The 27,335-nt window shown below is 50.6% G+C and overlaps 1 protein-coding gene and 1 pseudogene across 2 annotated transcripts in view; one reads left to right on the top strand and one right to left on the bottom strand.

Moving 5' to 3' along the window:
- ESRRB (estrogen related receptor beta) overlaps positions 1–27,335 on the top strand; it is a 169,579-nt gene that overhangs the window by 75,783 nt on the left and 66,461 nt on the right. The window lies entirely within an intron of this gene.
- LOC112918320 (small ribosomal subunit protein uS10-like) lies at positions 12,826–21,712 on the bottom strand (annotated as a pseudogene).

Genomic DNA, 27,335 nt, shown 5'->3' on the forward strand with positions numbered 1-27,335 from the left:
CTTGAAGTAAATTAGCATCTAACAGATCTGCACAGTGGAGATGCCATGTGATGGGTCATTACTGACTGTGTCTTCACAGTAGTGCCATGTCAGTGGTGTCACATGAGTGGCTTGCAGCTGGCTCTGAGGGCAGTACGGACACCATGGAAATTGGCAGATGCTACAAATTGGTCCCCTTTTCCAGCCAGTAGGCAGGTATTTACCACCACCACCACCCCTGCCCGCCTAGCTGCCAGACCTCTCAGCTCTGGGCCCCTGGATAAGTGACTTCATCTCTGGGCCTCAGACTTCTCATCCACAGTGATCCCCTTGTTGGACTCCTGTAAAGATGAAAAATTGACCCATGTCAACTGCTAAGAGTAGAGACTGGCACACAGTAGGTACCTACACACTTTGGCTCTCTTTAGTATTTCTTCCTCCCTGATCCAGGCATAGCCCTATCCAAATTCTGTCTGAATCTGAGAATCTTCACAGTGGAGTGTGAGCTATGTGCCTGGGGTGTGAGGGGATTGCTTTCCCGTGCTGGACCCTTACCCAAGGGATTTGACTGTTGTTGCTAAAGAGGGGAGCAGAAAACGCTAATTTTCTTTCCATGGGGAAGAGGCCCTGACGGAGAGGTTTGCTCAAGCCTCCAGCCAGGAGCGGTTTGTGCCCCAGACCCTGTGAGGAACTGGGTCTGCAGCAGCTGCCAATGTGGCCGACAGGTGAGGCCGGCACAGGTGAGGTCAGGAGAGAGATGGAGCAGGTGCCAAGAACAACCAAGCTTCAGTGTGAAGGGAGGCTCTGCAGGGGCTGCAGCAGATCCCAAAGACCGTGGGAGGGGCAGCTCCTCTTCCCGGAAATGCTGGAGAGTGTAGCCATGCCCACAAAGGCAAGTGGGAGTTGAGGGACTATCTAGACCATTCCCAAGTTAGTGTCCCAAGTTGGAAACAGCTTGAGTTGAGGCTGCATTGGCTGTGCTGTAGTTTGTGGGGATGCCACAGGAAATTGGGGAGTTGAGAGCATCTAGTCTGTAGCTCCTAGGGCATCTGAGGCCCAGGAGAGGGCTGGAGTGCACTAGGGCTCTCCTAGACTCCTCCTTGCAGGTTCCTCAGGGTCCTGGAGGAGGGCATTGCCCCAGCAGTTACCTGGAAACATATTCAGGCTCAGATCTCTGGTCAGGAGCCCAGCTCAGTGACTCAGTGACACACACAGCTCCTGGGCCGGCCCAGCCCACTTTCATTGGTAAGTGAACTGCAAGCCTATAGACACCAGGTAGTGGCTAGGTCTACACAGCTTTATAGACTGGAAGGCTTGTCTCGTCACTGAGGTCTCATTTCATTCTTTGAATCCCTGGTCTGTAGAGAAATGCTCTTGGAAATGGTGGAGGAGCTTTCAGTAAATATAAGGTAAAGCTTGAGAAAATTTGTGCATTGGCTGAATTGCTGGTGGGCCATGTTGTTCACTGACAAGGAGTGCCTGGTTGAGGGGGTAGGTCTCAACCTAGTTTTTGTAATTCATGCCAGGGCACCCATGGCAGGGAGGAAAGAGGGTGAGTATCCAAGGGGTTCAAGGCCTAGAGGGGGATGAGGAGCCCCAGGCCCTGACTCATAGTGGGAGCAGCACCCCTGGCTAACACCTACCCTGGTTCTCTATAGGCCACTGTTTCTGTCTGCCCAGCACCACCCCTGCAGCCTGAATTTAGAGCTTGATAACTCTTCAGAAAGCTTTCTTTTCTGTTTTTTTTTTTAAGATTTTTTTTTTAAATTTATTATTCATCAGAGATACACAGAGAGAGAGAGGCAGAGACACAGGTAGAGGGAGAAGCAGGCTCCATGCACCAGGAGCCCGATGTGGGATTCGATCCCGGGTCTCCAGGATCGCGCCCTGGACCAAAGGCAGGCACCAAACCGCTGCACCACCCAGGGATCCCGCTTTCTTTTCTGTTTAACTATAGTTCCCAGTCAGTCCCCCACAGCTCCCAGCAGGAAAGAGGCAGGAAGGGACACCCAGGCTCTGCTCTTCCTGCTGCACTTGATTCAGGATGCCCACGGGAGCAGAGACATACTGGGACCCTGCGCTGCCAGACTTAATGTGCCAGATATGTGTGGGCGTGGAGGTGGGCGAGCGGGGGGGGGCCCTGGCCGGCAGGGCCACATTGGAGGGGAAGGGTCACTTGGTCCCTGGATTCCAAAAGTAGATTCTGGGCTGTGCTGGAGCTTGGCAACTTGGAGGGGACTGGAGAGGGAGGGAACTGCTGTTTCTCTCACAGACCCCTGTGGTTCAGGACCAAGTTTCCTGACACTCTTCTTGGCACATTAATGTGGTCCCAAGCCAAACCTCTCTGCTGACCCAGGGCTCAGGAAAGAGGAGCACCACCCCTGAGAAGGGCATGTGGCTCAGGTGGCTGCCACCAGGTCCTTCTAACAGGACAGCTGTGCAAAGGTCAGGGCATCTGGAAGTGTCCATGCTGTGCTGGGCTGAGGCCCCTTCCCAGGAAGGAAGGAGGAAGAGCCGAGTACAGCACCCCCTCACTGCTGCCCGGGTCAGCTGCCCTGGATGGCATTGGCCTTCGTGGAGAGGAGCTGCTAGAGAGAGGTCGGTGTGTTGGAGCTGGGACGTGGGGCCTGTGGTTGGCACCTCGGGGGGCCTCTGCGTGGGTCTGCGGGGCAGGAATGCACCAGAGGCCACTTGCCTGCGTGTGGCAGAGAGAGCCCTGCTTTGGTCTGTGTGGTGCCGTGGCCAACATCTAGCAGGCCTGGACAGGGGGATTGAGATATTCATCCCCACTGTACCCTGAGCCCCTCAGCTCCACACCTGACCAGCAGAGCAGTCCCAGGAGGAGACCCTGCAGGCTTGATGTGGGGCCACAGTCAGGGACCTTGCCTGCCCTCCCTAGGGACAGGCAGCCCTCAGCAAAAAGGCTGTCATCACTGTGGGAAGCGCCTCCCACTTGGCTCTGTGAGACATCCCTGTCCCTGTGTGCTTGTGGCCTTCAGCCTGGCTCACCCCTCCCCTACCCCTCGTAACCTCCTCAGACTTTGCCAGCTACTTTTCCTGCTGGTAATAGTAATAAAAATAGGTACATGTGGTCTGGGAGTGGCTCTCTCTCTCTCTTTCTTTGGTCTCTACCTGCGTTTTAAAATTTTTACATTTTATGACCTCTAGACATTGTGTGCAGTACCTTATTGTGCAAGGGAAAAAGTTGCCTGGGCTAAGAGCAGTCCAAGAAATTAGGGATCCGTGGCAGCCCAGCCATGTCCACAGCGGGACCGGAGGTCAGGCCAGGAGGGGGGTCCCCCGGATGGTGTCTGTGTTGGGGGTGTGGCCAGGTGTGGGCAGCTGCACCTGGGTGAGTCTGAAGGGTTTCCCAGCAGGGGCTGGGCCGGCGGCAGGTGCCCAGGTACCTGCAGGAGACGAATCAGAAGCCTCCCCACAGAGGGCGGGAGAATCTGAGGGTGCCTCGGTGGGCTCAGGCTAGGGATCTATCCGTGCAGTCTTGCCCTGGGGGACACTTTAGATCCTGGCCTGTGCGGTAACCTCTGCTCCTGGCCACGCAGGTGAGGCCAGAGTTCGTGCCCGTGACAGGTAGGCTTGGCCACGCCAGGCTAAACCAGTTTCTCACTGATTCTGCACCTCTTTCCTTTTTCTCCATCGTACTTTCTTCCTCGCCCCCTGTTTCTGCCTCTGTCATCCTTGCCCGTATATTCCTCTGCCCCTGCCAAGGACAACAGTCGTGATTGCTAACATCGACTAGATGCCCGCTGTGAGCCAGGCACCTGCACACTGCTTCTCGCGGCTCCCAACACCTCTCCGTCTCTTTTTCTGGAAACTTCTGAGAGTCCTGCCTGGCTGGGGTGTGAGACTTCCTGCTTCCCTGAGGAAGGAGGCAGAATGTGGAGGCTGGGGGAGCCCTGCGGCTCACTGGCACCTAAGCTCTCATTTTACAGGTAGTAAAGCAAAGCCCGGAGTGTGTGAGGCCTTGTCTCAGGTTGATCCTGGGCTGGATGTGTAGAATGAGACTGGGCCCCAGCCTCTTGGCCTCCCACCCCCACCCCTGCCCTCCAGCACTTTGTCCTCCACTGCCTGGCTCTCTGGATGGCCATTCTCTTTGACCCTCTGCTTCGCAAGGGCCTCCCTGGCCTCGTGGTTGTGAGGACTAGGAAGTGTGAGCCTCAGGACTAAGTAGTACAGATCCCCAATTCCACATTCCACTGCCATGCCATGGACCTGCCCCAGGCCAGGCCACGAGATGGTAGGAGACAGAGAACCAGAGGAGGGCTGGACAGACGGACAGGAACAATTTTGAGTTTAAAAAATATATACATATCAAGGAATGGAAAGAGTTTTTTAATAGACGGAAACTGGTAGGATGAAAGATGACCTGGTCATTCTGGACAAGTTGACCTCCCTCCTTCTCCACCTGGTTCCTCTGCCCTATGTCTCCTGATGCAGGCCTGTGCCCCCTTCACACTCCCCTCCCTCTCCTTAGGCTCTGCTCGGTGCCTGCACATGGTCAGGAGCTCCTCTCCCGGTGAGGGTGTGGAGGAGAGGGTAGGAGATTTGAGTCACGGGATAATCAAGACCATGTCCTCTGTCTGGCTCATGTTGGCCTTCCTGATGCCCCATCCCCTGCTTGGATGAAGAGAGGAGTGCACTGCCCTGCTGCCAACCCTGCGGCGCTCACAGGCAGCATTCCAGCTACTGTAGCTCACGTCCACAGTCAGCACCTAACTGGCCATCCCCTATCTGAGGTTGTCATCAGGGTCTGGCGATATTGGGTGTATATTGACGGCTGTGACCAAGCTGGCAAGACTAGAGAAGGCCTCCGGGGAGGAGGGAGAGGGAGCCTCCTGCGTCATGACTCACACCAGGTGGACACATGGGGATAGACGAGCCCCATGTGGTTGTGGTGGACAGGGTGGGCCTTTGATGGTCCTGCAGGCCTGAATTCACCTGGCTCCTCCTGCCCCCTTGCTAAGTAGCCTTGGGCAAGTCACCTAACCTCCCTGTGCCCAGCTGGACTCATCTGAAAAACGGATTACCAATTGTTCCCTTCCGGGGTGGTGGGAAGATCTGATCAAATCATTCTTATGAAATGTTCACACGAGGGTATCGTCAGGCCCTCTCCCCGTCGGCCCTGGCCCAAGCGATCTCTGGAAACATTGCTGTGGTCATCGAAGGGAAAAATGCAAATCCATTTAAAGGTATTACTGGATTGTGAGTTCATTATGTGTTTTTCCAACTAACAAAGAATAAGGGGACTAAGATCATGATACGGGGGGAGGGGGGAATCAACAAATGTTTTGATATTAAGAAGAGGCCCTCCCAGGTCCACATGAAGTGACAGGAAATTCAGGCAGCAGAGAGTTCAGTGGGGAAAGGTTGTGGCTGAACAAAATATACAGTTGACCCTCCAACAGCCTCGGGATAAGGGCACCAGCACCCCCCCCCCACCGTGCAGTAGAAGATCTAAGTATAACTCCTGACTCCCCCCAAACTTAACTATTAACAGCCTGCTCATGACAGTATACTGACAGTATAAACTGTCAACTAACACGTATTTTATACATCTATACGTATTGTATACTATTTTCTTACAATAAAGTAAGCAGAGAAAAGAAAAACGTTATAAGAAAATCCCAAGGAAGAGAAAATACGTTTTATGGTGTTGTACTGTGTTTATTGAAAAGTTTTGTATAGGAGTGGACCCACACTGTTCAAACGCGCGGTGTTCAAGGGCCAACTGCGTAGAAAAGTCACATTTGTGGGTTTTTTTTTTTTTTTTAATTCCCAATGCTGGGCATCTGCCTTGGAAACTTCTGGAAAGAGACAGCCAAAGCCGTCTTTTGAGTTACCTCTGGGGAATCTGCTTGAGGATGCTGGAATTGGGAGAGATTTTTACCTTTTTTTTTTTTTTGAGATGTTTACTTTTGACATTGCCCTTTTGATTGTTTGCAAGTAAGTATTCTATGATGAAAACGACTTTTAATTAAAAGTTTACGGAAGCCAAAGCATGCAAGCAAACTAACAGACCCTCCTGAGAAAAACTTCCAAATAAGAGGGGCCCTCTGCAAACTCGGAAGGGAGTGCTCAGGACAGAGGACCTTCCAGAAGCTGGGCTGTCCTTGTCCCGGCTGCCTGCCCAGCTGCTTCCCCTTGTCGCCTCGAGGGCACTGTGCACCTCGCCAGGTGGCACGCGTGCTAGAAGCAGCCCCAAAGACCCCCCGGGAGTGGGGGAGCTCGCAGGCAGGCAGGGCCGCAGGGCCTGCTGGCGAGGACAGCGGATGGGCGGCCGGGGCTCTGCCCGCTTGGCAAGGGTGGGCCTCTCCACCACAGTCTTCCTACACTTCACGCCTCACAGAGCCACTGGGGGATCGTGACTGGGCAAGTGGGCGGCTTCTCCCCTGCCTAGGAAGCCATTAATCTCGCGTCTCCGCAGCCACTTGTCCTCCCCACCCGCCCTCACCCCCCAGCCGCCCTGGCACCGACCGACTCTCGAAAAGGACATGAAAGGGGGCCCTGGGCTTCTCTCCATGGTGGACCATGACCCTGGAAAATACCATCTGGCTTTTCTGTGTGTCTTCTGACACCAATTCCCCAGGTCGGGACACATCAAAGAGAGCTGTGTATGTCTGGGGACATTTCTCATTGTTATTCCTTTGGCAGGGCTTTTAGATTCAAGGTCACAGGCAAACTCAAGACTCAAGACTCCAGAGGCTGCGTGTGGGGCCTGGCACCTTCCAGTCCGATGGATGCGGGGTAGAGGGCTTGCAGGGGGCCACCCAGGGCCTCCCAGAGGGCAGGACCCTATTCACCGCACAGGGCTGGCCTGTCCCCCACCCCCACCCCCAGGCAAGGCCAGGCAGCAGAACTTCCTGGCGTTACCCGCTCTGCATTTACTTCTCTGCAGCCCGACTGTAACCACACAAAACAGCCAGGGTGTCAGGTACCCAATCTGGGGTGCTAGCAAATGTGTAGAGTTTGACCTGGGCCCTAGGACCCTTGGCTTTGGCCTCAGATCTGTATTTTCTTTAAAAAGGCGGAGGTTGGGATGCCTGGGTGGCTCAGTGGTTGAGGGTCTGCCTTCAGCTCAGGGCGTGATCCTGGAGATCTGGAATCAAGTCCCACATTGGGGTCCCCACAGGGAGCCTGCTTCTCCCTCTGCCTATGTCTCTGCCTCTCTCTGTGTGTCTCTCATGAATAAATAAATAAAATCTTAAAAAAAAAAAAAAAAAAGAAGGCAGAGATTGCTGGCTTTAGAGTAATTCCAAAATAGGTTTATCTGGGCTAAAGTACTTTTGTGCAAAAGGGAGGGTCTTCGATAGCCTGGGTATTTGGTACTTAGAAGCAGACGACACTCTGAGTAGTGAGGAGTCCATCGCCAGAGGTATGGAAGTGGAAAGGGGACTGTTTGGAAGTCTTTGGAGGCTACAGCCTTGGGCAGGGGATTGGGCTCTCTTTGTACACTTTGCTTGTCTCAAATAAGACCCTGAATTTCCTATCAGTGGGGAGCAGATAGTGGGCCTGAGAGGGGCTGCATCGGACATTGCCTCACTTTTCCCTTTTGATCTTCCCAAAGCGGGGCAGGGCCTCCTAAACCAGCTTGCACATGTTGGAAAATTGGCTCAGTAACCCTAATAGCCAATGCACATCTGCATGTTTACTATGTGCCAGGCTTCGCACCACACGCTTCTACCTATTTTTTTTTGGTCTTTGAATCTCAACTGTACTACAAAGTAGGCACATGTAATTCATTTTTAGGTGAAAAGACAGGGATTCAGAGCTGTTGAGTGGCATCCCCAAAGTCACAGAGCTAACAAAGGGCAAAATCAGAATTTGAACCCAGATCCACCTCCCGAATCCTCTCTGCTGGACACACTTGTGGATGACAGATGGTTCCCCGCGATATCCTTTCTTTCTTTGTTGGAAATTGTTTGGTTCTTTTTGCCACTGTTGATGCCCATCAGAGTTCAAAGGCAGTCAAGAGACTGGGTGGTCTCTGCTTTGCCGCTTACTGCCTTGGCAGATCTAGCAGGTGGCTGCAGGGGAGAGGGCTCTCAGCGGCACCACCCAAGGCAGGAAGGGGGCATTCATCTGGGGCAGGGAATGGTAGTGTCAGCTTCCCATTCAGAATTAGCTTTTCCAGGCGCCAGCTACATGTACTCACGGAGTCCTCATGACACCCCCTTGGAGGTGGAAGCTCTTCTGTACTTATTTGTACAAATGTGGGAACAGAGAGGCTGTGCGGTTGCTCAGCCAGCTGACAGTGGGGTCAGGATCCAGTCAGAGTCACACAGTCTCACCACTGCCATTCTGCCTTTTGTACAATCCAGCCGCTGCTGTTTTGTGGAGGGGATGTAGGGGAAATAGAAAGGACTCAGTTGCATAGATGGGCTAGGGATTATTTTAATCCTCATTTTGTAAATGGAGAGCCTACGGCCCCCTAGTGTCTTGCTATAGTCAGAAGTTGAGGCGGAAGCTAACGCCAGGCCCCTCCATGCATGTCTGGCTCCAGCCCAGCCTCAGTTTCCCTCCTTTCCAAATGGGCCCATACAGCAGAAGCTGACCATTTAGGAGGAGATGGTGACGAAGCTGTGCACAGGGGAAAGAGGCTGGATAATTTGCTGGCTGGCTGGTAGCTTTTTAACCTCAGCATTCCTATCTTTGTTTAAATAGCTAAAGCGCGGGATGCCTGGGTGGCTCAGCGGTTGAGCCAGGACGTGACCTCGGAGTCCCGGGATCGAGTCCCACGTCGGGCTCCCTGCATGGAGCCTGCTTCTCCCTCTGCCTGGGTCTCTGCCTCTCTCTCTCTCTGTGTCTCTCATGAATAAATAAATAAAATCTTTAAAAAAAAAATAGCCGAAGTGCTGTGACCCATCCGACAAGAAGCTTTGTATTGTGGACTCTGAGGCCCTCGCCTGGCCCCTTTGGTCCATCTGTGATCATAGACATGTGACTCAGCCCCTGAGTCTCCATTTTCTCATCTGCATGATGGGGATGATAGCACCCCATCTCATTGGGTACCTGTGAGGATTAGGCGAACTCTAGTCCAACACGGGTGAGATGTGACCCCCGGGAGGCCTGTCCCAGGAGCACCTCCATCCCTCACTCCTCCTCAGTAGGCCGGTGGAGTCTGCATCACCTCTGAATGGGCTCGCTGGTGGCCAATCTTCTTCCTTTGAGGGTGGATTTAATTTTAATACCGCCAAGGTCATTTGGAGACAAGGGTAGGGAATTATTGGGTGATGAAGCTGAGCAAAGCGATTTTTGATTACAAAGAAAAGTGAGGATGGGACTCTATTTCTCATATAATCTGGCTCCAAAGGCAGGTCCCCAGAGGAGCTCCAGAAATGCTTTGACCAAAGACAGCATCCCGGGGAGCTGGGGAGAGGTGCTCAAGGTGACCACGCTGAAGGGGACAGCACTCACCAGGGTATATAAATATCAGTTGGTCACAATTGGTCTCCCGACGTCACAGTCACACTCCACTGCTCCTGACCAGCTGCCACCACTTTGTGGAGCAAACTTGGTGGGAGCTCATGTAGGCATCCCAGGGAACCCGGGGAACTGTGGCCGCCACGGGTCAGGCTCAGTCCCTGCTCCATGCAGAATACGTAACGGCCCAGCAAGATACCTCTAACTTTCTTGTCTTACCAGCCAAAGCTGCAAACAACCCAGCAGAACCCATGCTGCTACTTTGGCCAAGAGCTGCCAAATGAGCCAGAGCTCAAGAGACTAGCTGGAGGCAAAAAGGGAAGAGGGACACATGCCCTGTTGCAGACTGTCTCCCCTTTGCTGTCCTGCCCACTGCTCCCTTGCGGTGTGTTCAATACATTTCTATCTCCCTTAAAAAAAAAAAAAAAAAAAAAAGGAAGAGGGACACACTCCCCTCCTGATGCCTGGTATGTTGTTTGCTCTTGAGAATTAGCCTGGCAATGAGAACCCTAAAATTGGGCACTTAATTCCCCTTTACTTGTACTGCCATCCCCTGGCATTCTGCCTCTGGCAAAACATTTGGAGAAACTGTTCCAGAAAAGGTAGAGATTTACAAGTTTTGAGTAAGAAAACGGCAAGCGGAGAACACAGCGTGGGGAGACGGGCAGCGCCTGGGGGCAGAGAACACTCAGCAGCGGCAGATGGACCGACTGGCCAGTCTGAAGTCTGCAGAAATGAGAGCAAAAGGAGGAAAGTGAGAGTGGCCCTGGGAGCCTTCCAGAAGGACTCTGCCCTTTATTCTGAGATTATGGCCTTCCTCATTTGGGGTGTTTGTTTGTTTTAAAAAGATTTTATTTATTTATTCATGAGAGACACAGAGAGAGAGGCAGAGACATAGGCAGAGGGAGAAGCAGGCTCCCTGCAGGGATCCCAATGTGGGACTCAATCCCCGGACCCAGGGTCACAACCTGGGCCAAAGGCAGATGCTCAACCACTGAGCCACCCAAGAGCCCCTCACTTGGGGTGTTAACATGGCTTTTCTTCTGTAAAATAATGGTTAGACTAGATTCTTTTTTTTTTTTTTAATGTTCCTACTTGATAAAATAGTCAACCCTGTATTGGTTCCCAAATCCAGTGGTGTTGAGTGGAGTAGAGTTTACCCTGTGAAGTTGAAAGATGGGAACCCCTGGCTTAGAACCCCAAACCCAGAACTACAGGCTCTGCCGGGAACCCGGGAAAGGAAAGTGCAGACGCGAGAACCCAGCCTTCCCACCTGCTGTCCTAGAAGGAGAGGCTTCCACGAGATGGGGCTCAGTCCATCCAGGATGCCCCCCTTCTGTGGAGCCCTGCTCTTCATGCTCTTCACAGGGCAGCGAATTCAAAGTCACAGAGAGAGGGCTTTTGTTTCTTCACCCCTTTGGCCGGGTACCACGTGGAGCGCTGTCCTCACCCTCCCTGGATTCAGGGAGATGCCAGCTGCCCATCTGCGAAGAAAGGCCCCTCAGTCCCCTTGTGGCATCTGCACTTCAGGTCTGGGGTCCTCTTGAGACCGCCACCATCCCAGATACTCACGGGGGAGAAGAGGAGAAGAGCCCTAACCTCCTGGTGGCAAAGCCGAAGGGAACAAGAAAGGAAAATCTCAGACAGACTGGGAGTTTCATTCATGAAAGAGCATGCCTTCTGAAACCCCATTCTGGTCTTTTCCACCTGGAACATTTCAGATGAAGAGACCATGAGGAATGGAGACCCCAGTGATACATTACCTCAGAGAGCACCTTGAGGTTTAGGCAGGGGGTGGGAGCAGTGGTTGGGGCCGAGGCCTGCAGCCCTCTTAGATTCTCACCCTTGACTGCAGTGTCCCTTGAAGCCTTCATGGAACTTAGGGCCTACAGGGTGTTCTGGGGGTGGGGTCGGTGGAGAGGTTTCTGTGGTTAATTTGTCAGGGTCCCAGAGAAACAGCAAATAGAATGAGTGTGTGTGTGTGTGTGTGTACATGTATACAGAGAGAGAGCGAGAGGGAGATTTTTGAGGAATCCGCTCATGCTGACAAGTCCCAGGATCTGCAGGTGAGTCAGCAAGTCCAAAGGCCTAAACCCAGGAGAGCCAGTGGTATAGAGCCAGAGGCCAGCCGGCTTGAGACCCCAGAGGAGGTGGTGTTTCAGTTTAAATCCAAAGGCAGGAAAAAGCCAATGTCCCAACTGGAAGGGGGTCAGGCAGGAGAAATTCTCTCTTATTTGGGACAGAGTTGGCCTTTTTGTTCTGTGTAGGCTTTCAGCAGATGCAACAAGGCGCACCCCCATTTGGGAGAGCAGTCTGCTTCCTTCAAGTCTGTCTATTAATTAATTAATTTTTAAAAGAACTTATTTATTCATGAGAGACACAGAGAGAGAGGCAGAGACATAGGCAGAGGGAGAAGCAGGCTCCCCATGGAGACCCCAATGCGGGACTCCATCCTAGGACCCCAAGGATCATACCTTGAGCCAAAGGCAAACGCTCAACCACTGAGCCACCCAGGCATCCCCAAGTCTACCAATTTAAATGTTAGTGTCGGGAATCCCTGGGTGGCTCAGTGGTTTGGTGCCTGCCTTTGGCCCGGGGCGTGACCCTGGAGTCCTGGGATTGAGTCCCACGTTGGGCTCCCTGCGTGGAGCCTGCTTCTCCCTCTGCCTGTGTCTCTGCCTCTCTCCTCTGTGTCTTTCATGAATAAATAAATAAATTAATCTTTTAAAAAAAAATGTTAGTGTCATCCAGAAACACCCTCACAGAAGCACCCAGAACAATGTTTGACTAAATATCTGGGCACCTCAGGGCCCAGTCAAGTTGACACATAAAATTAACCATCAGAGTGATCAAATGAATTTGGGGGAATTATGTATACTAATAGCCCTGTCTTAGACCTTCCAGTGCGTTAGTGTCTTAAAAGGTTCTGAGAAGGTCTGTGGTAAGAAACCTATTTGACTTGCTCACCTAAGTGCTTTGCTTATCTATTTGGCAACAGTATTTTTTTAAATTTTTATTTTTTGTGGAGGGGATGTAGTAATGGGGCAAGATATCTGTGATAATCCCGTAGAACTGGATTCCATGGATAATATACTGGGTAACACTGCCCTGGAGACATCAAGTGAGACACCACCAGTCCTCAGAGCTTCCTCTGTCGTAACCTCCATCCCTGCAAATACTTGATTTTGGCTTCTTGGGCCGCTGTCGTACCTGATGTCTGGTGTGCCACACTGGCTGCCAAGTAGGTGGCCGGCCCATGATGGGGGCTCTCATGCACTTTGAAATTGCCGTGCACTGTCATGGTCTAACTGCCTGCAAAAGTAAAAGGGCTCAAGAGAGAACTTTCTGAGAGTTCTTTTTTTTTTTTTTTTTTAAACAACAGATAATCAATTTATTAAAAAGGTTGATCTAAGCATCTGTGATGGTGACTTCAACCTTGACTCTAGGCTCCATACTGATGGAGATAATCTGCTTAACAATCTCAGAAGGACTGTGCAGACCAATGAGTCGCTTGTGGATCCTCAACTGAAAAGGATCCCAAGTCTTAGAACCTTCACCACAAGGAGCCTTTCTCGTAGTGATTCTCAGAGTCGTGGTAGGCATCCGCACTGGTCCTTCCACTTTGAGATTCTTTTCCTTCGCACCTCTGATCAAGTCAGCACAACCTTTTCCAAAGATTTTACGTTGCAGCTGGTTAGAGTAATTCTAATTCGGTGAATCGCCACCTCTGGTTCCACCGGTGTCTTCCCAGTGTCTTTAAGTGCCAAGGCTGCGGTGCAGCTTCCTGACCGACTTGTTCCTCAGCGAACAGCAGTGAGTCAGGAGCAGGAGTGGGGCGTCCTGGGCTCCACTCTGGCTGCCACCTCGTCTTCCTCAAAGAGCCTTTCTGAGAGTGCTTAATTAGGGTGCTTTATCGGGTGCTCACTCAGGGCTGGAATGGTGCTAAGTGATTCATCTGCGTGATCTCATTTAATCTTTCCAACCATCCTTTGAACTAGGCACTGGTATTTCATTTTATAGAGAAAGAAATAGGCACAGAGAGTTTCTGTCACTTTCTAGTAAGAGGGAAGGCAGGATTTGAACCCAGGCTCCGATGCTTCAGTACCAGGCCCTTTATCGCTGCCAGACCCATTCCTGCTGTGTGGCGGGGGCCTCTTAGGAGCACAGGAAGCAGAGTCCTCACCAGGCACAGTCTGAAATCGAGCAGTTTATCTGAAAGCTCTTCATTGATAAGACCCCTTCTGATGGCAGAAGGGAAAATTAGAGATGTAGCTGGAGAAGAGAGGCATGTGTTTGTAAAAGGTGTTCGTATTTTGGAGGGCAAGGCAGAAGAACATTGGCTTAGGATGCCCTGGGCCGGCATCCCCTGGCTGGGGACAGACAGACAGACCCTGCTCAGCTCTGTGTTTCACTCCAGTGCCTAAAGGGCCCAGTCCCCCCCACTGTCCCCCGAGATGATCCAGGAGAGGGCCAGGTGGGTGGAGGCCGTAACAGGCTGCAGGACTGTGCTGATTTGGAGCAGGACTTCGGACTGGCGACTGGCATGACTTGGACAAGTCCGGGTGCTCTCAAATACCTGGCCTGACGCCTGCCCCAGTGAAGTTGCTGTGTCCTGTCTTGCATTCAGGGGCTCCACAGGGGAAGAGTGGTGTGCGCGTGCGTGTGGCTGGGTCTGTCTTCAGCAGCCAGTGCCTCTCAGGGCCCTCGCCCCTGCCACACACAGAAGCAGGTTCCCGGGCAGTGTGTCTGCAGATGTGTGGATGTGCCTGCACATCACACCTGCACACCACACCCGAGTGGATTCCTGCATGGCACGCTGCTGGCTCAGCCGTTTAGCGCCACCTTCAGCCCAGGGTGGGATCCTGGGGACCCGGGATGGGTCCACCTCGGGCTCCCTGCGTGGAGCCTGCCTGTGTCTCTGCCTCTCTCTCTCTCTGTGTCTCTCATGAATAAATAAATAAAATCTTTAAAAAAGAAAAAAAATAAACTATTAAAATGAGATTACACTGTAATACAATGTAGCCTAATATAATACAGTGTAATATGATCTGCTTGTTCATCATCTCATCATCTATCTCTCCCGCTAAAATAAAAGCTGCCTGAGGTCATAGACCTTATTTTTAAAGCCACACAATGTCCCCAACATCCCCATACCCAATGAGTGACTTGGAGTGATCTTTTCTTAAGTGCCCTGAAATTTACACCTGTATATAAACTGCTCTGCCTCGGTGGAGCCCCTCTGGGAACTGCCCCTAGCTACCCCACTAACCCTAACCCTCCATCCCTTCCCCCTCCTCCCCCTTCTCCCTACCTCCTCCCGCCTCCCCCCTTCCCTTGGTCTCCCTCCTCTCATTCCTTTCCCCTCCCCCCTCCAGCATTCCCTTCTACCCCTCCCCTCCCTCCCTTTCTCCTCCTCCCCTCCCTTCTCCCTTTACCCCCTTCCTCTTCCCCTAGTTCCCCCTTCCTTTCCCTATCCCCTCCCCTGTTTTCCAAACCTCCCCTCCCTCCTCCTTCCCCTGCTCTCTTAGTATCCCCTCTACACCCTGGTGCTCAGAGGCATCTGTGGGTCCAGCCCAGCCTCTTGACTCTGCTTAGTGATGATTTTGACTATTTTTTTTCCCTAAGAGACAGGAAGTCATTTGGAACCAAGCAGATGAGCTAGTTTGTTGGCCTAGTTGGTAACCAACCCAGAGATGATAAATGAAGTGTAGGAATCAGACTAATATTTTTTTAGGATTATTATCATTATTTTTTTTAGCTAGGCCCAGTGCCTGGAGAGTGGGGAGGACTGCCTCCTACACTTCCTCGTGAGGTACTGTGAGAACTTTGCCTCGGACAGCAGTTCAAGGGCACGATCACAAGAGGGTAGAATGTCCTGGGTAGTCTCTCCCAGTGATCCTGAGGAGGGACAGAGCCTCTGCAAACCAGAGAGGGACATGGACAAAGCCTGGAGTCATCAGGTGCCTGCTATGGTTGGGTTGGCAAACCACCCTTGGGATGAGGCTCTTCTCCTGGGCCATGCCTTCTCCAGCTTCACAGTGTCACAGTGGGACCATGGCAGGGACCACCCCCTCACACTATGAGCTCCCCTCTCCTGGGCTCAAGCCCAGCCCTGCCCTTGGCTGGGCATCTTACTCTATTCTGTGCCTGTTGTCTGCCTGGGAGAGCAGCTGCCCTGGAGTGTGCTGGCCTCTGCTGGGGGGGGTGGGATAGGGGGTAGGGGGGGTAGGGGGAGCTGGCCGTGCTTTTCCCAGGTATGGGGGTGGAACAGGATGGAATGACTGTGCCCTGCCTCCTGGTCTCCACATTGCCATCCAGGCCCCTCCTTCTGTCCATGGTGCTGGCCCTTGGGCCCCATTGCAGCTTCCTGCCCAAGCGCCAGGAGAGCTGAGACTCCTTTAGAGCCATTGTCCCTGCTGAGGCCTCGTGGTTTAGCAGGGATCCACGTACACTCCCAGCCAAGGCTGCCCTAAGATCCTTACAAATCCATAGCACGACATACCTATAAGTTCTCGTTAATAGAATTTTTATTGCAAAAATTATTTGGAAGGATTAAAAATTAATTTGGAATATTTTGGATGCCATAACTCATTGAATTTAAAATAGGTTCTCATTTCTTGGAAATCATCGAGCCAACTTATTAAGATAATCTCACTTACCAATTCTTGTCAGACGTGACAAAATGTTATGACTAGATCATTAATAAAGCAAGTTGACATCATGGTATGCTTTGTGGACATTTAACTAAACATTAAAGTTTTTTTGATTTTGCATTTTTTCCTCTACATATTTGAGAATTAATATTTTTTTGCATATTTCATACATGTGAGGGTATTTTTTTTTAATTCACTGGCCAGAGGCTCTGTGTATATAGAGCTGAATGGACACACCAACTCTGTTCATCTCCCCTGCGGAAAGGAGCTGGGGAGAGAGGTGGAGGAGAAGGAGATGTTGGCTGGGGAAGTCAAGGGTCTCTGAGAACTGGTTGGGGTGGTGCATGGGGCTGGGACTAGGAGTTGGAGCTAGGTTCTGGACTCTGCTCTGATATTTAGTTAACTTAATCTGTAAAAGGGTTTTTGAACCTTGTACTGTTGCCTGGGGTGCCTCCATAGATCCATTCAGCCCCCTCCCTCACTATATTCAAGACTCTCAAGGGGCTCCAACCTTCTGTAACACTTGATGTAGTGTAAAGCAATTAATACTAAAGATGAATAAAGACAATGGGGTAGGGAGTGTCCTCTGTCATGGATTAGATTGTTTACTTGCAGGTGGTCTTTCTGGATCCTCTTCCTGGGGGCAGGGATTGTGTTTTGTTTGCAGCAGCATCTCCAGCACCTAGAACAGTGTCTGGCACCCAGCCTCATACGGTAAAGAACTTGGCTCCATGCATGAGTAAGTGAATGAATCTTTGCCCCACTGCCTCTCCCGTGGCTGTTGGGGGAATCAGGCAAGAGGAGGCACACTGTGCAAATGAGAAACTAATGTGGCAGCGGCCCCAGGAGTCAGACCATGTTTTCTGTTTGCAAAGGGCTGTCTAGGTGGCTCACAGAACACCACGGTTCTCAAACTTTCATCTGGGTGACAGTCACTTGGAAAGTATGTTAAAGTACAGATGGAAGCCTCGCGCCCAGAGATTCTGATTCTTTGGGTTTGGGGCAGAGCCTGGGTAATCTGAACTGCACACACCCTCTGGGCAGAACTGGTGCTGCTGGTCACCAGACCGCACTGGAAGAAGCCCTCATGGAGAACTAGCTGAAAATTTGGCTTCATTTTGCAGATAAAGACACGATGGGGACGGGGGCGGGGGGGCACCTGGAGCACGTGGGTGCCTCCAAGAGGGCACAGGTACTGGGTTACTGCCTGGTGATCCTGGAATGGGGCACAGAGGTGCTGGCATTGGAGACAGAGCAGCCCAAAGCTAGTGAGCTGTATGCGTGAAGGCAGCCACTTGCTGCTTCCCCAAAGCAGAAACATTCCTCCCAGTTTGATCTGCTTGTGCCAAGTGGCCTGAGAATTTCTCTGGTGCAGCCCTGGGATGGTCCCTATTGACGCTGGACCGCAGGTCCTGGCTACCCAGGCCTCTGACAGGCACCAAGCAGTACACAGCAGGCAGGTCACATGTGCACCAGCAACCTGTGGAAGACAGGGAATAAGGCTGTGGAGACCCGTGAGTCACCAGGCAGATCTGAGGGGCCATCAGGCCTTGGCCCAGAAAAGGTGCAAAAAAACCAGGCTTGTAATTGCTTCTGGTCATCTGGCCCTAACCACAGATTCATTCCACAAAGATGTATTAGGCATTTTCTATGAGGACACAGAGATGAGTCAGGTGGCCCCCATCCTCGAGGACCTTAACTAGACAAAATGAGCCCCAAGGCACAAGATGTACATAGAGTGACAAGCAGCCCCCAAGTAGACAGTAGGCCCTCTGTAAATCTCTGTTGAGCGAGCGAGGTGCTGGGAGAGCATGGAGGAGAGAATGAGAAACACACCAGGGGAGGAGTCTTGGGGAAGGAAAAAGGAAAAGGCATTCCACATAAAAGGTGTGAAAGTGAGGAGGGCACTTGATGGGATGAGCACTGGGTGTTCATGTTGGCAAATTATTTATTTATTTAAAATAGAAAAACGGAAAGTCATAAAATATTTGGGGAGTGACAAGAAATTGGATGGGAGTGGCAGCGTAGAGAAGAGAAGTAAAGGATACCTTTCATTGAGCAGTTAGTGCCAACCAGGTGATAGTAAGCTTTTTACACACATGTTCTCCTTAATCCTTTGAGATGGGTCCTGTTGCCACCACTCCCATTTTACAGTGGCATAGCCTGAGGCCCAGAGACTAAATGAATGCTCCAGGCCATTGCAGGTGTACATGGCAGGGCCAGGTTTAACACTATCACTTAACCAACAACGTAAGCCTCCGTTTCTTCATCTGCAAAATGAAAAACTTGAGCTTCTCTCTAGATTTTTTGGAGAGATTAGGAAAATTAGGCCTTGAATGCACATGGAAAAATCTATTAAAGGGTCATAGGGTTCACTAAAAACCTAGTAACAGTGGTTGTCTTTGGGGAGGCTGTCTAGGGAACCAGAGATGAGGGGAGAAAGAATAACACTAGTCTCTGGGTCACTTATTGCGTCTCGAGTGTGGAAAGGTGAAGTGACTTGGAACCTTAGAGGAAGGTGTTAGGAGGGCAGGGGGTTGGGTTTGAAAGGAGGAAGTTGTTGAGGCTGCTGTTCCTGGAGTAGGGATGGCATCTGTGTGTAGTGCGCCCCCAGCCCTCTCTCCCTTTGAGGGGAAGGACACCCTGGCGACAAGCTTCCTCCTTCCTACAGTCTGTACATTTTATCTCTGCAGACTTCTTGCAGACTTGGTTTAAAGATCTCAGCTCAATACCATTAGTGTATATCTGCAGAGGGCCCTTTGTAAAATTGATTAGAAAGTGGGCTTTTGCATGTGGGGTGAGGGGTGGGGGTGGGACCTAATCGGATTTGAGCACTAGATGGTATCTAATTCCCCCGCATCTAGCAACTGGCTGGGGGGACCTCCCTGGGAGCCATGGCCCCTAATTTGGTTTGCGAATACATTAGCCAAACAAGCTACGGGACTCCTTTGGGAAGAGGGTTTTTGGGGGATGGGGCAGGAAGCCCTTGGAAGGCTGAGCTAATGAAGAAGGGGGTCTCTCTGTGTAGGTCCTGGATGTTCACTATACCTGTGATTCCTAAGGGTGTGCATTTCTGAGGGGTTTACCCAGTCAGGGAAAATGAAGCAAACTTCTAAGGGGATTGGTATGGTATTGCCTGCCATATGTTGATCCCCTATGTATGTATATTTTTTTCAGTTTTTTTTTTTACAAAGTAATATTCACATGTGTAATAAAAAAGTCCAACAGTATGGGGATATAGGCAGTGACTGGTGTGTTACTCTTTCTTCCCTAAACCTTGGTTCCCTATAATTTCCCCAAAGTAACCACTGTTACCTAATTTTCTGCCTATCTTGTATCTTTTTTGTAGGGTTTCCATTTACATGCATAGTTTTCTTAATCCCTCCTAGAAACCTGCAAGGAAACCCTAAGTGTCCCATTTTATAGATGGAGAAATTGAGGCTAAGACTGATTAAATGCCAGTTGATGGGTGGCAGGGCCAGGACCTAAAATGTCAGTGGTCTGGCTTTAAATCCAAACAGAAGGGGCTGCTCAAAGCTAACTATGAAGTACTTAGATCTTTACTTCTCTAACCCTCGCCTTGGGTTCACTCGTGCTGTCACTTTGTCCACTTGTACCCAAGCATCCTCAAAACAAAAGGGAAACTTCTGAGGGCATCTAGGTTATTTACAGCCTCCTTCAATTTGACAGCCCTTCAAGAGAGTGAGCTGCTTGCCTGCTTTATTTAGTGGGATCTTGCAGCCAGGCTCTTTCTGCCCACTTCCCTACCAGGTACTTTGTGTGTGTGTGTGTGTGTGTGTGTGTGTGTGTGTGTGTGTGTGTGTGGCGCGCACATGTGCCAGTGGTAGTGCATGCTGCAAAGTAAGTGTAGCATTGGAACCTAGAGTCAGTGTCCAGCTTTGTGACAGATACTAATGGTACCAACCTCATAAGGTTCTTGGGAGGTCTGAATGATATAATGGCATGGTACTTGGTATAATGATATATTAACAATTATTAGTAGGGGCACCTGGGTGGCTCAGTGGTTGAGAGTCTGCCTTTGGCTCAGGTCGTGATCCTGGGGTCCTGGGATCTAGTCCTGCATCGGGCTCCCTGCGAGGAGCCTGCTTCTGCCTCTGCCTATGTCTCTGCCTCTCTCTGTGTCTCTCATGAATAAATAAATAAATCTTTAAAAAAAACAAAACAAAAACAAACTCAATTATTAGTATTGCTAACTAGATAACTTTTAACCCATTACTTATCCATTCTGTGCAAGTTACAATAGCAAGGATATAAGAACAGTACATAAAAAAATAAGAACAGTATATCGTTCTTATTATATGTTATTTAATATCTGATATTACTTAAAATAGCATTGTTTTAAATAAAATTAGTGTAAAAAAATAAATAAATAAAATTAGTGTGATGCCATGCATATAGGAGATGCCTGGTTAATGTGATTTCCCGTTTTTCTTCCCTTCCCTTCACCAGCTTTAAATCAAGAGCTTGGTTCTCTTTTATCCCTATTCTGAATCTAATTTCTGTAAAGTGAACCAGCTTCATTTCCCTGCTCAACACTTTCCTGAGCACCTGTTATTCACTTGGTACTCTGTACTGGGGCACAGCGGCAAATACGGGCCGTGGACCCTGCCAGCAAGAGGCTAATAATCAGATAGGGAGACTGACCCAGAACAGGGGAATCAATTGTAGTGTGAGCTGTCTGCGGGGTGGGAGGGTGGGGAGTGCAGGTGGGATAAAGGGACAGACTTACGGACTTCAGGCTCCCCACTACCTCCATTTCCCCTTCTGAGAAGTGGAGCTACCTCCCTCTCTTGCTTCTTGGTATTTGGAAGATGTGGAACAACCTGACTCATGTGGTTTCAAGCCCCCTCTTCTTCCCATCACCTCTCCCCGACGCCAGGTACCCCATTCCCCACCTGCCACGTCTGCTGGAAACATGGGGCTGGGGCTCATGTGCAGGGCTGCAGGAGTGCATGGGCTGCCAGCCTGAGACCTTCCATCCCCACTTCTCCTTTTGGTGGCTCCTACCCACGAATATAGCATGCCCCACGGGCTCCTGACAATCCTCTGCCCCTCCCCTATGAGCTGTACCTCCAGCACCTCCGTATCCCAACCCCAACCTCTCCCCATAAGGAGGGTTCTGTGGGGACCAGAACACCTGAGCCCCAGTGCTGTGCGGTAAAAGCCAGAATTATGTAACAGCTGGATTACCAGCGATTATTAGCTTTGCTTAAAGATTTTCCCTTTACACAAGGATTAGCTGCGGGGTTCCTTTAAAGAGCTAGCTTTGCTAATGCATTTGTACTGCGAAGAAAGGGTGCGTGAGGGGAGAGGAGGGACCCCGACTCGGGAGCAGAAGGTCCGAGTTCTCAGCCATCTGCGCGATGGGCACTTTACCTCTTGGAGGTCTCCTTGGAGAAGGGGGGGCTGCCCTGCCCAGCCTGGGTGGGGGCGGGGGGACGGCGAGCGGTGCGCAGCCCCGCAGCTCCAGGGCTCATACCCCTTAATTTAGCACCCAGGGATTTGGGGGGACCTGGCCCCTGCCCACCTCTCCACCGGATGGCTCTTCCTCTGCGCTCACCTGCGGCTTTCCTGGCCCCGCCCCCTGCCACATCCCTCCGGCCCCCGCGCACCTGGTACATCTTCCTGGGTGTGTCCCCCCAGCTTCCCACCTCTGGGACTTGCCCGGTGCTGGCCCAGCGATGCCTGGAAGGTTATTCCACACCTGCTCCCCTACTGGCCAGGCTGACACCTTCCTTGTCCTATAAAACAGCTTCGATGGCTCCTCCTCCAGGAAGCCTTCCTTGACCCTCTTCCCCTCAGCAAACGTGTGGTAAAGGAAATTAAATAAATAAATGAGTCGTAACTACTACTACTATGGGGTAAATGGGGGAGGAGATCTGGCTGGCTAGAGCGTGTGACTCTTGATCTCAAGGTCATGGGTTCGAGCTCCACGTTGGGAGGAAGAGATTATATAAAAAAATTAAATATAATTTAATTATATTTAATATAAATGTGCTTCATCCTCAGGGACCTGAAGCCTCTCTCCTGCCCACCCCAAGAAGCATACAGCTTGTCCTTCAGGGCAAAACCCTGGTTTTAGACAATAGGACTCCAGATAAATCCTGGCTCTACCCCAGCTGTGTGACCAAATGCCTTTGCCCCTCAGATTTCCCATCTGTGAAATGGGATCGTAGCAGTTCTGACCCCTTAGGGTTGCTGCAAAGAGGAAGCAAGTCACTATGTGTGCTGCACTTAGAATAATAGTGCCTGGATGTAGCTCCAAGTTTGACGGTGGATTTTAGTATCTGGCCCTGGAATCAGAATTCCAAATTCTGGAACCTCGCTGGATCCCTCTAGGTCCTCCCCCGGCCCCCAGCATCCCCAGGTTGCTGAGCTTGTTGTTTCTCTGACTTTTTCCTCACTCCAGTGAACTTTCTCACTTCCCTACCCACCCCAACCAGTCAGCACAGAAATAATCCAATTTAACTTGATTATTAGTCATTACTTTCTGCTGCTGTTTTTGTTTATTACTTTTTTTTTTCTAAACCATTCTAGATTTAATTGAGTTGATTGATTAGCACAATCACCGACTAGAAGGAGATACTCTGTAACCCTCTCCTCCCCCAGCCCATCTGTCCCTTAGAGGAGACCAGGGCTGAATGCTGGGGTCTGGGGTTCAGCCCTCCTCGGGGCTCCTACCCAGACTTGCAGTGGTGTAATTGGTGGGCTGGGAGCCAAGCACCTGACCTTGTCCGTCCGAGTGACCTTGGGCCCAGTCCTTACCTCTCTGAGCCTGAAGTTCTTCATCTATAAAAAGGGGATTGAACTAAAACAGGCCTCTGATCCCTTCCTACCCTCAAATTCTGTGAAAACTCTACTCATCCCCAATCTGTGAATCATTCCTTCATGTATCCAGCATCACTGAGAGCTTGCCCTGTACCCAGCCCTTAGGCAGGTGTTGTGGGATTCAGATGTGAGCAAGGTGAGGCTCCTGCCATCTAGGAACTGAGTGGCAGGGGAAGCCCAACAAGCAGGAAGTTTAATGTTTATAACTGTGTCCTAAGATAAACAGGGTTTGAGAAGGGAGCCCTAAATCTAGAGAGCTGTAGAGGGGATGACCTATGGGTTCAGTTCAAAAGAGAAACAAATGATAGAAAACAAAACTGAACAGACCAGTGGGGGGAAGGGACCTTTAATGGAAGCCCCCACCTCTACCCCACTGTGTGCCAGGTACTGTCCCTCAAGACGTTCCTCTCCTTTTCTCCTTAATCCTCACGCCAGCCCTCTGAATAAGGGAATGCCATAGCAGTTTTACAGATGAAACACCTGAAGCTCAGAGACGCTAAGTGGCTCACCTGAAGTCACACAGTGAGTGGGAGAAGTAGACATTGAAATGAGTCTGAACAACATCAAAGAGTGTCCTCTTTGTACAGTTTCACACCATGTTATAATATGCAATATTTTGAGAAAAGTTTTAAAAAAGTTCAGCTGATTTCCCCAAATTGCACTTCTCTTTTCGTTTTTGCACACTATTTTCCATGTATACCCTTTATATATTGTGTATATGTGTAGCTGGTGCAAAGGCCCTGGGGTAGTAATGCCCTTGGAGTACTTGGGAAAGAGAAAGAGGCCTATGTGGCTGGAACAAGGGGAGAAGAGGGGAAAGTGATGTTGGAAAGGCAGCCAGGGCTAGCGCCCCCGGGGCTTTGCAGACCAGAGTTGGGACTGGATTCTATTCTCAAAGTGTTCTTCCATTGTCTTCCAATTCCTCTGGTATCAACACCTCAGCAGTTCACCCCCAGTGGATGTAGCATTATTCACCAACATTGAGACTGTTTCCAGTGGTGTTTGCATGTGTGTGCACGTGTGTACACACGTGTCTGTGTGTGTTTGAAGTAAATACTAGAGGCTACACTTCAAGCATGTGACTTTTTATGTCTGATGAACAATCTCAGTCTAAATCAGTAGGAATGAGGTAAGGGGTTCAGTGTTTGATCATCTGTATGACTAGGCCGATAGGGCCACACTGTGACCTCTGATGGAGTGAGGACAAAGTGTTCTAGGCAGTGGACTCATGTGCACAGAGGGCAGAGCTAAGGAAGAGCAAGCCTCAGTTCAGAGACTTCTGGCTGAGAAGGAGGCACCTAGGGGGTCAGAATGTAAATGCCTCCTGCAAACAGGTCAGCATGCATGGCTTTTTCACCTTTTTTTCAAAAGGCAAAGGGGGAGCTTTTTGTTTTTTGTTTTTTTCCAATTTTTAAAAACTTTTTATTGGAGTAGTTTTGCATTTACAGAATAACCACAGGGATGGCACAGTGAGTCCCTGTGCGCACCTGTGCGATTTTCCCTCTCACTGATCGCTTATGTGACCGTGGTGCATTTGCCACAATGGAGAGACCTGACATTGGTACATTACTATCCTCTAAACTCTGTGCTGGGGGATCCCTGGGTGGCTCGGCGGTTTGGCGCCTGCCTTTGGCCCAGGGCGCGATCCTGGAGTCCCGCATTGGGCTCCTGGCATGGAGCCTGCTTCTCCCTCTACCTGTCTCTCTCTCTCTCTCTCTCTCTCTCTTTATCTATCATGAATAAATAAATAAATCTTAAAAAAAAAAAAAAAAAAACAACTCTGTGCTGGATCCAGATTTGATTCCCGTTCCCACTGTTGTCCTCCATCTTCCAGGATCCAGCCCACAATCCTGCACTGTTCTGGGTTGTCCTGCGTCTTTAATCTCCTCTGGTCTGTGACAGTTTCTCAGACCTTCCTTAGTTTCCGTGACCTTGACAGTTGGGATGCATGCTGGTCAGATATTCTGCTTTTGCATTTTTAAACTCTGTTTCCTTTTGGAATCCTGCTTTTGAGAAGCCATGAGATGGGGAGATCTAGCTCAGAACCTAGGAGTCCGAGGGGCCTGGGATCGGCCCCTGACCCCGGCCCACGAAACAACATTTCACAAGGAAACCTACCCTTACAGTGGGGGGTAAGAATACTTACCTCCCAGGGCCCCCCCCAAGGTCAACTGGGTAGCCGAGTAAGTACTCATCAACTGGGTTTCAGTTCCAGTTTCATGCGTGGGTGGGCGCCTGGTGGCACTGATTATCCCAGAGACCTTGTTCACCTCCTCTCCAGGAGCCAGTTGTGAAAGGCCACAGGGTGTGACAACTTTGCAGGAGGCCGACACTTTGCAAAGCTTTTGAAAATGACATTCTTAATTTGATCCTTCTAATAACTCCATGAGGCTGCAAGGATGGGTTTTCCCTGCTCTGGAGATGCAGAAACCGAGGCCTAGAAAAGGTCATCAGGAACCTGCTGAAGGTCTTGGAGGAAGGAAGGGACAGAGCAGAAACTTGAACGTGGACTGGGGATGGCCCAGGTGTGTTGCTCCTCCCAACCTGGCCTGGCTGAGCTGGCCAGCGGCTGCGCTGGCTGGGCCGGCACCTGTCGGGTGCATGTGCGAGCAGTAGCCCTGTTCTTCTGGTCCTGGGCTGGAGGGGTTCTGTCGTGGGGGCCGGAGGACTGGAGTTTGGCTAGGCAGACGCATCAGGGCGGGAGACTGGAGAGTTATGGATTCCCAGTCTTTACATGTCATATTGATCTCAGGCCATTGTATTATAGGCAGTGTTTCATTTTGTAATGTGGATTTTTTTCTTTAGGTGATTTCATTTTTAACCCTTAAGTTACCTGTGAAACAGGCATCCAGCTTCCCAGGTAAATCTCAGGACCAAGTGTTCCGCTTTCTTCTACAGGGCCCACTGTGTCACCTCCTGTGTCATGTGTCTTCAGGCCTCTCTGGCAGATGGCTAAGGCTGTCTCCATTTTTCCGAAAGGGAAATAGAATGACTGAGACCAGAGAAGGCAAGTAACTATCTCAAGGACACACAGTCTCGGAGCTGGGGCACAAGCCAGACCAGTCGTTAGGCTTTTTCTACCAGAAGTAGTAAGAACTCAGGAGACCCTTGTGCTGTTTGTTTAAAAACAAAAGCAAAACAAAAAAAATCCAGAAATGTAAACTATAAAAATGCAGTTCTGCCCTTTTGTGTGTGTGTGTGTGTGTGTGTGTGTGTGTATGTGAGATAAGGAAAAAAAATATAGACAGTTTTGGCATCTAGACCAAAAAGCCAAAATTTATCCTTAATTCTATCAAGGCATGCAAAGGTTGGAAGGGTGGGTAGTCCTTTCCAGAAGGGGCTCCTGGGGCCTATAGCTGCCATTCCCTTGATATGGGGGGTTCTTATCCCATGTACATTGAACTTTCTATATTCAGGGCTCACAGGCCACCCCCCTCCTCCACCCTCCTGACCTGCCCCATAGGTCTGCACACGGATGATGTGGCCCTGGGAATTCTTCTAGTTCTAGGTGACATCGTTTCTGCTGATCCTCCATCATCGGTCAGGTGTTCACATTTCTGAATAGCCGAGTATCTTCTGAGCAGGCTGTGTTCGCCTGCTGGTCCTGGTGGCTGGCCTTGATCTTTGTAGAGGTGGGTGGCACCCCGAGGGGCTGAATTCCTAGACATGGGTGTTAGGATGGATCAGAGATCAAGACGTGACCCTTCAATGGACCATCGAACCCGTGTGCCTCAACTTCAGTGGGCCTCAATAGATTTTTTTCCCCTCTGTAAAATAGGACTAAAAAATCCAGAGTTATTGTCAGGATTCACTAAGCTTCTATGTGTTAGCCACTTTGTACACAGTAAGTGCTTAGCAAGGAAGGAAATTCAGTGTTTTGATTCCATTAAATAATACAGCAGCGTTACTGTCCTTTTTTGTTCTCCAAAGGCTTTCATGTCTGTTTTCTCAGAGTCTTTACAACAACCTCAAGCGAAGAGGGTAGTTTTTTTGGATCCCATATACCAGTATAGCTGCTGAGATGCAGACAAGAGTAGTGATATGGCCAAGGCCATTTAGTAAAGCAGTGGGGGCACCGAGGCCTGACCCTGAGGTCCCAGGGGGCTACCGGCTAGGTTAGGTGTGTCCCCCCTGACACACCTGCCGCCATCAGGGCCTTGTTGGCAGGCATGACAGCAGCCCGGCCCCTCCGATCTCCACTCACAAGGACATTTCTTTTCATCGTCCTCCCTCCCCTCCCCAAGAACAGCTGTGTTCCCCATGCCTGCTCAGACTTCTCAGGGAGGGAGGGCTCCCCAATCCCATTCTGCACAGTCAGAGGTTGGCTCCACCTCTCAAGCCAGTGGCAGGGCTGGTGTCATTGCCAGCAGCATCTTGGTGGGATGAAGGTTGCATTAGTGAGCAGTGATTGAAATG

Source organism: Vulpes vulpes, chromosome 6 (assembly GCF_048418805.1).
Source record: "Vulpes vulpes isolate BD-2025 chromosome 6, VulVul3, whole genome shotgun sequence".
In the NCBI taxonomy this organism is placed as follows: Eukaryota; Metazoa; Chordata; class Mammalia; order Carnivora; family Canidae; genus Vulpes; species Vulpes vulpes.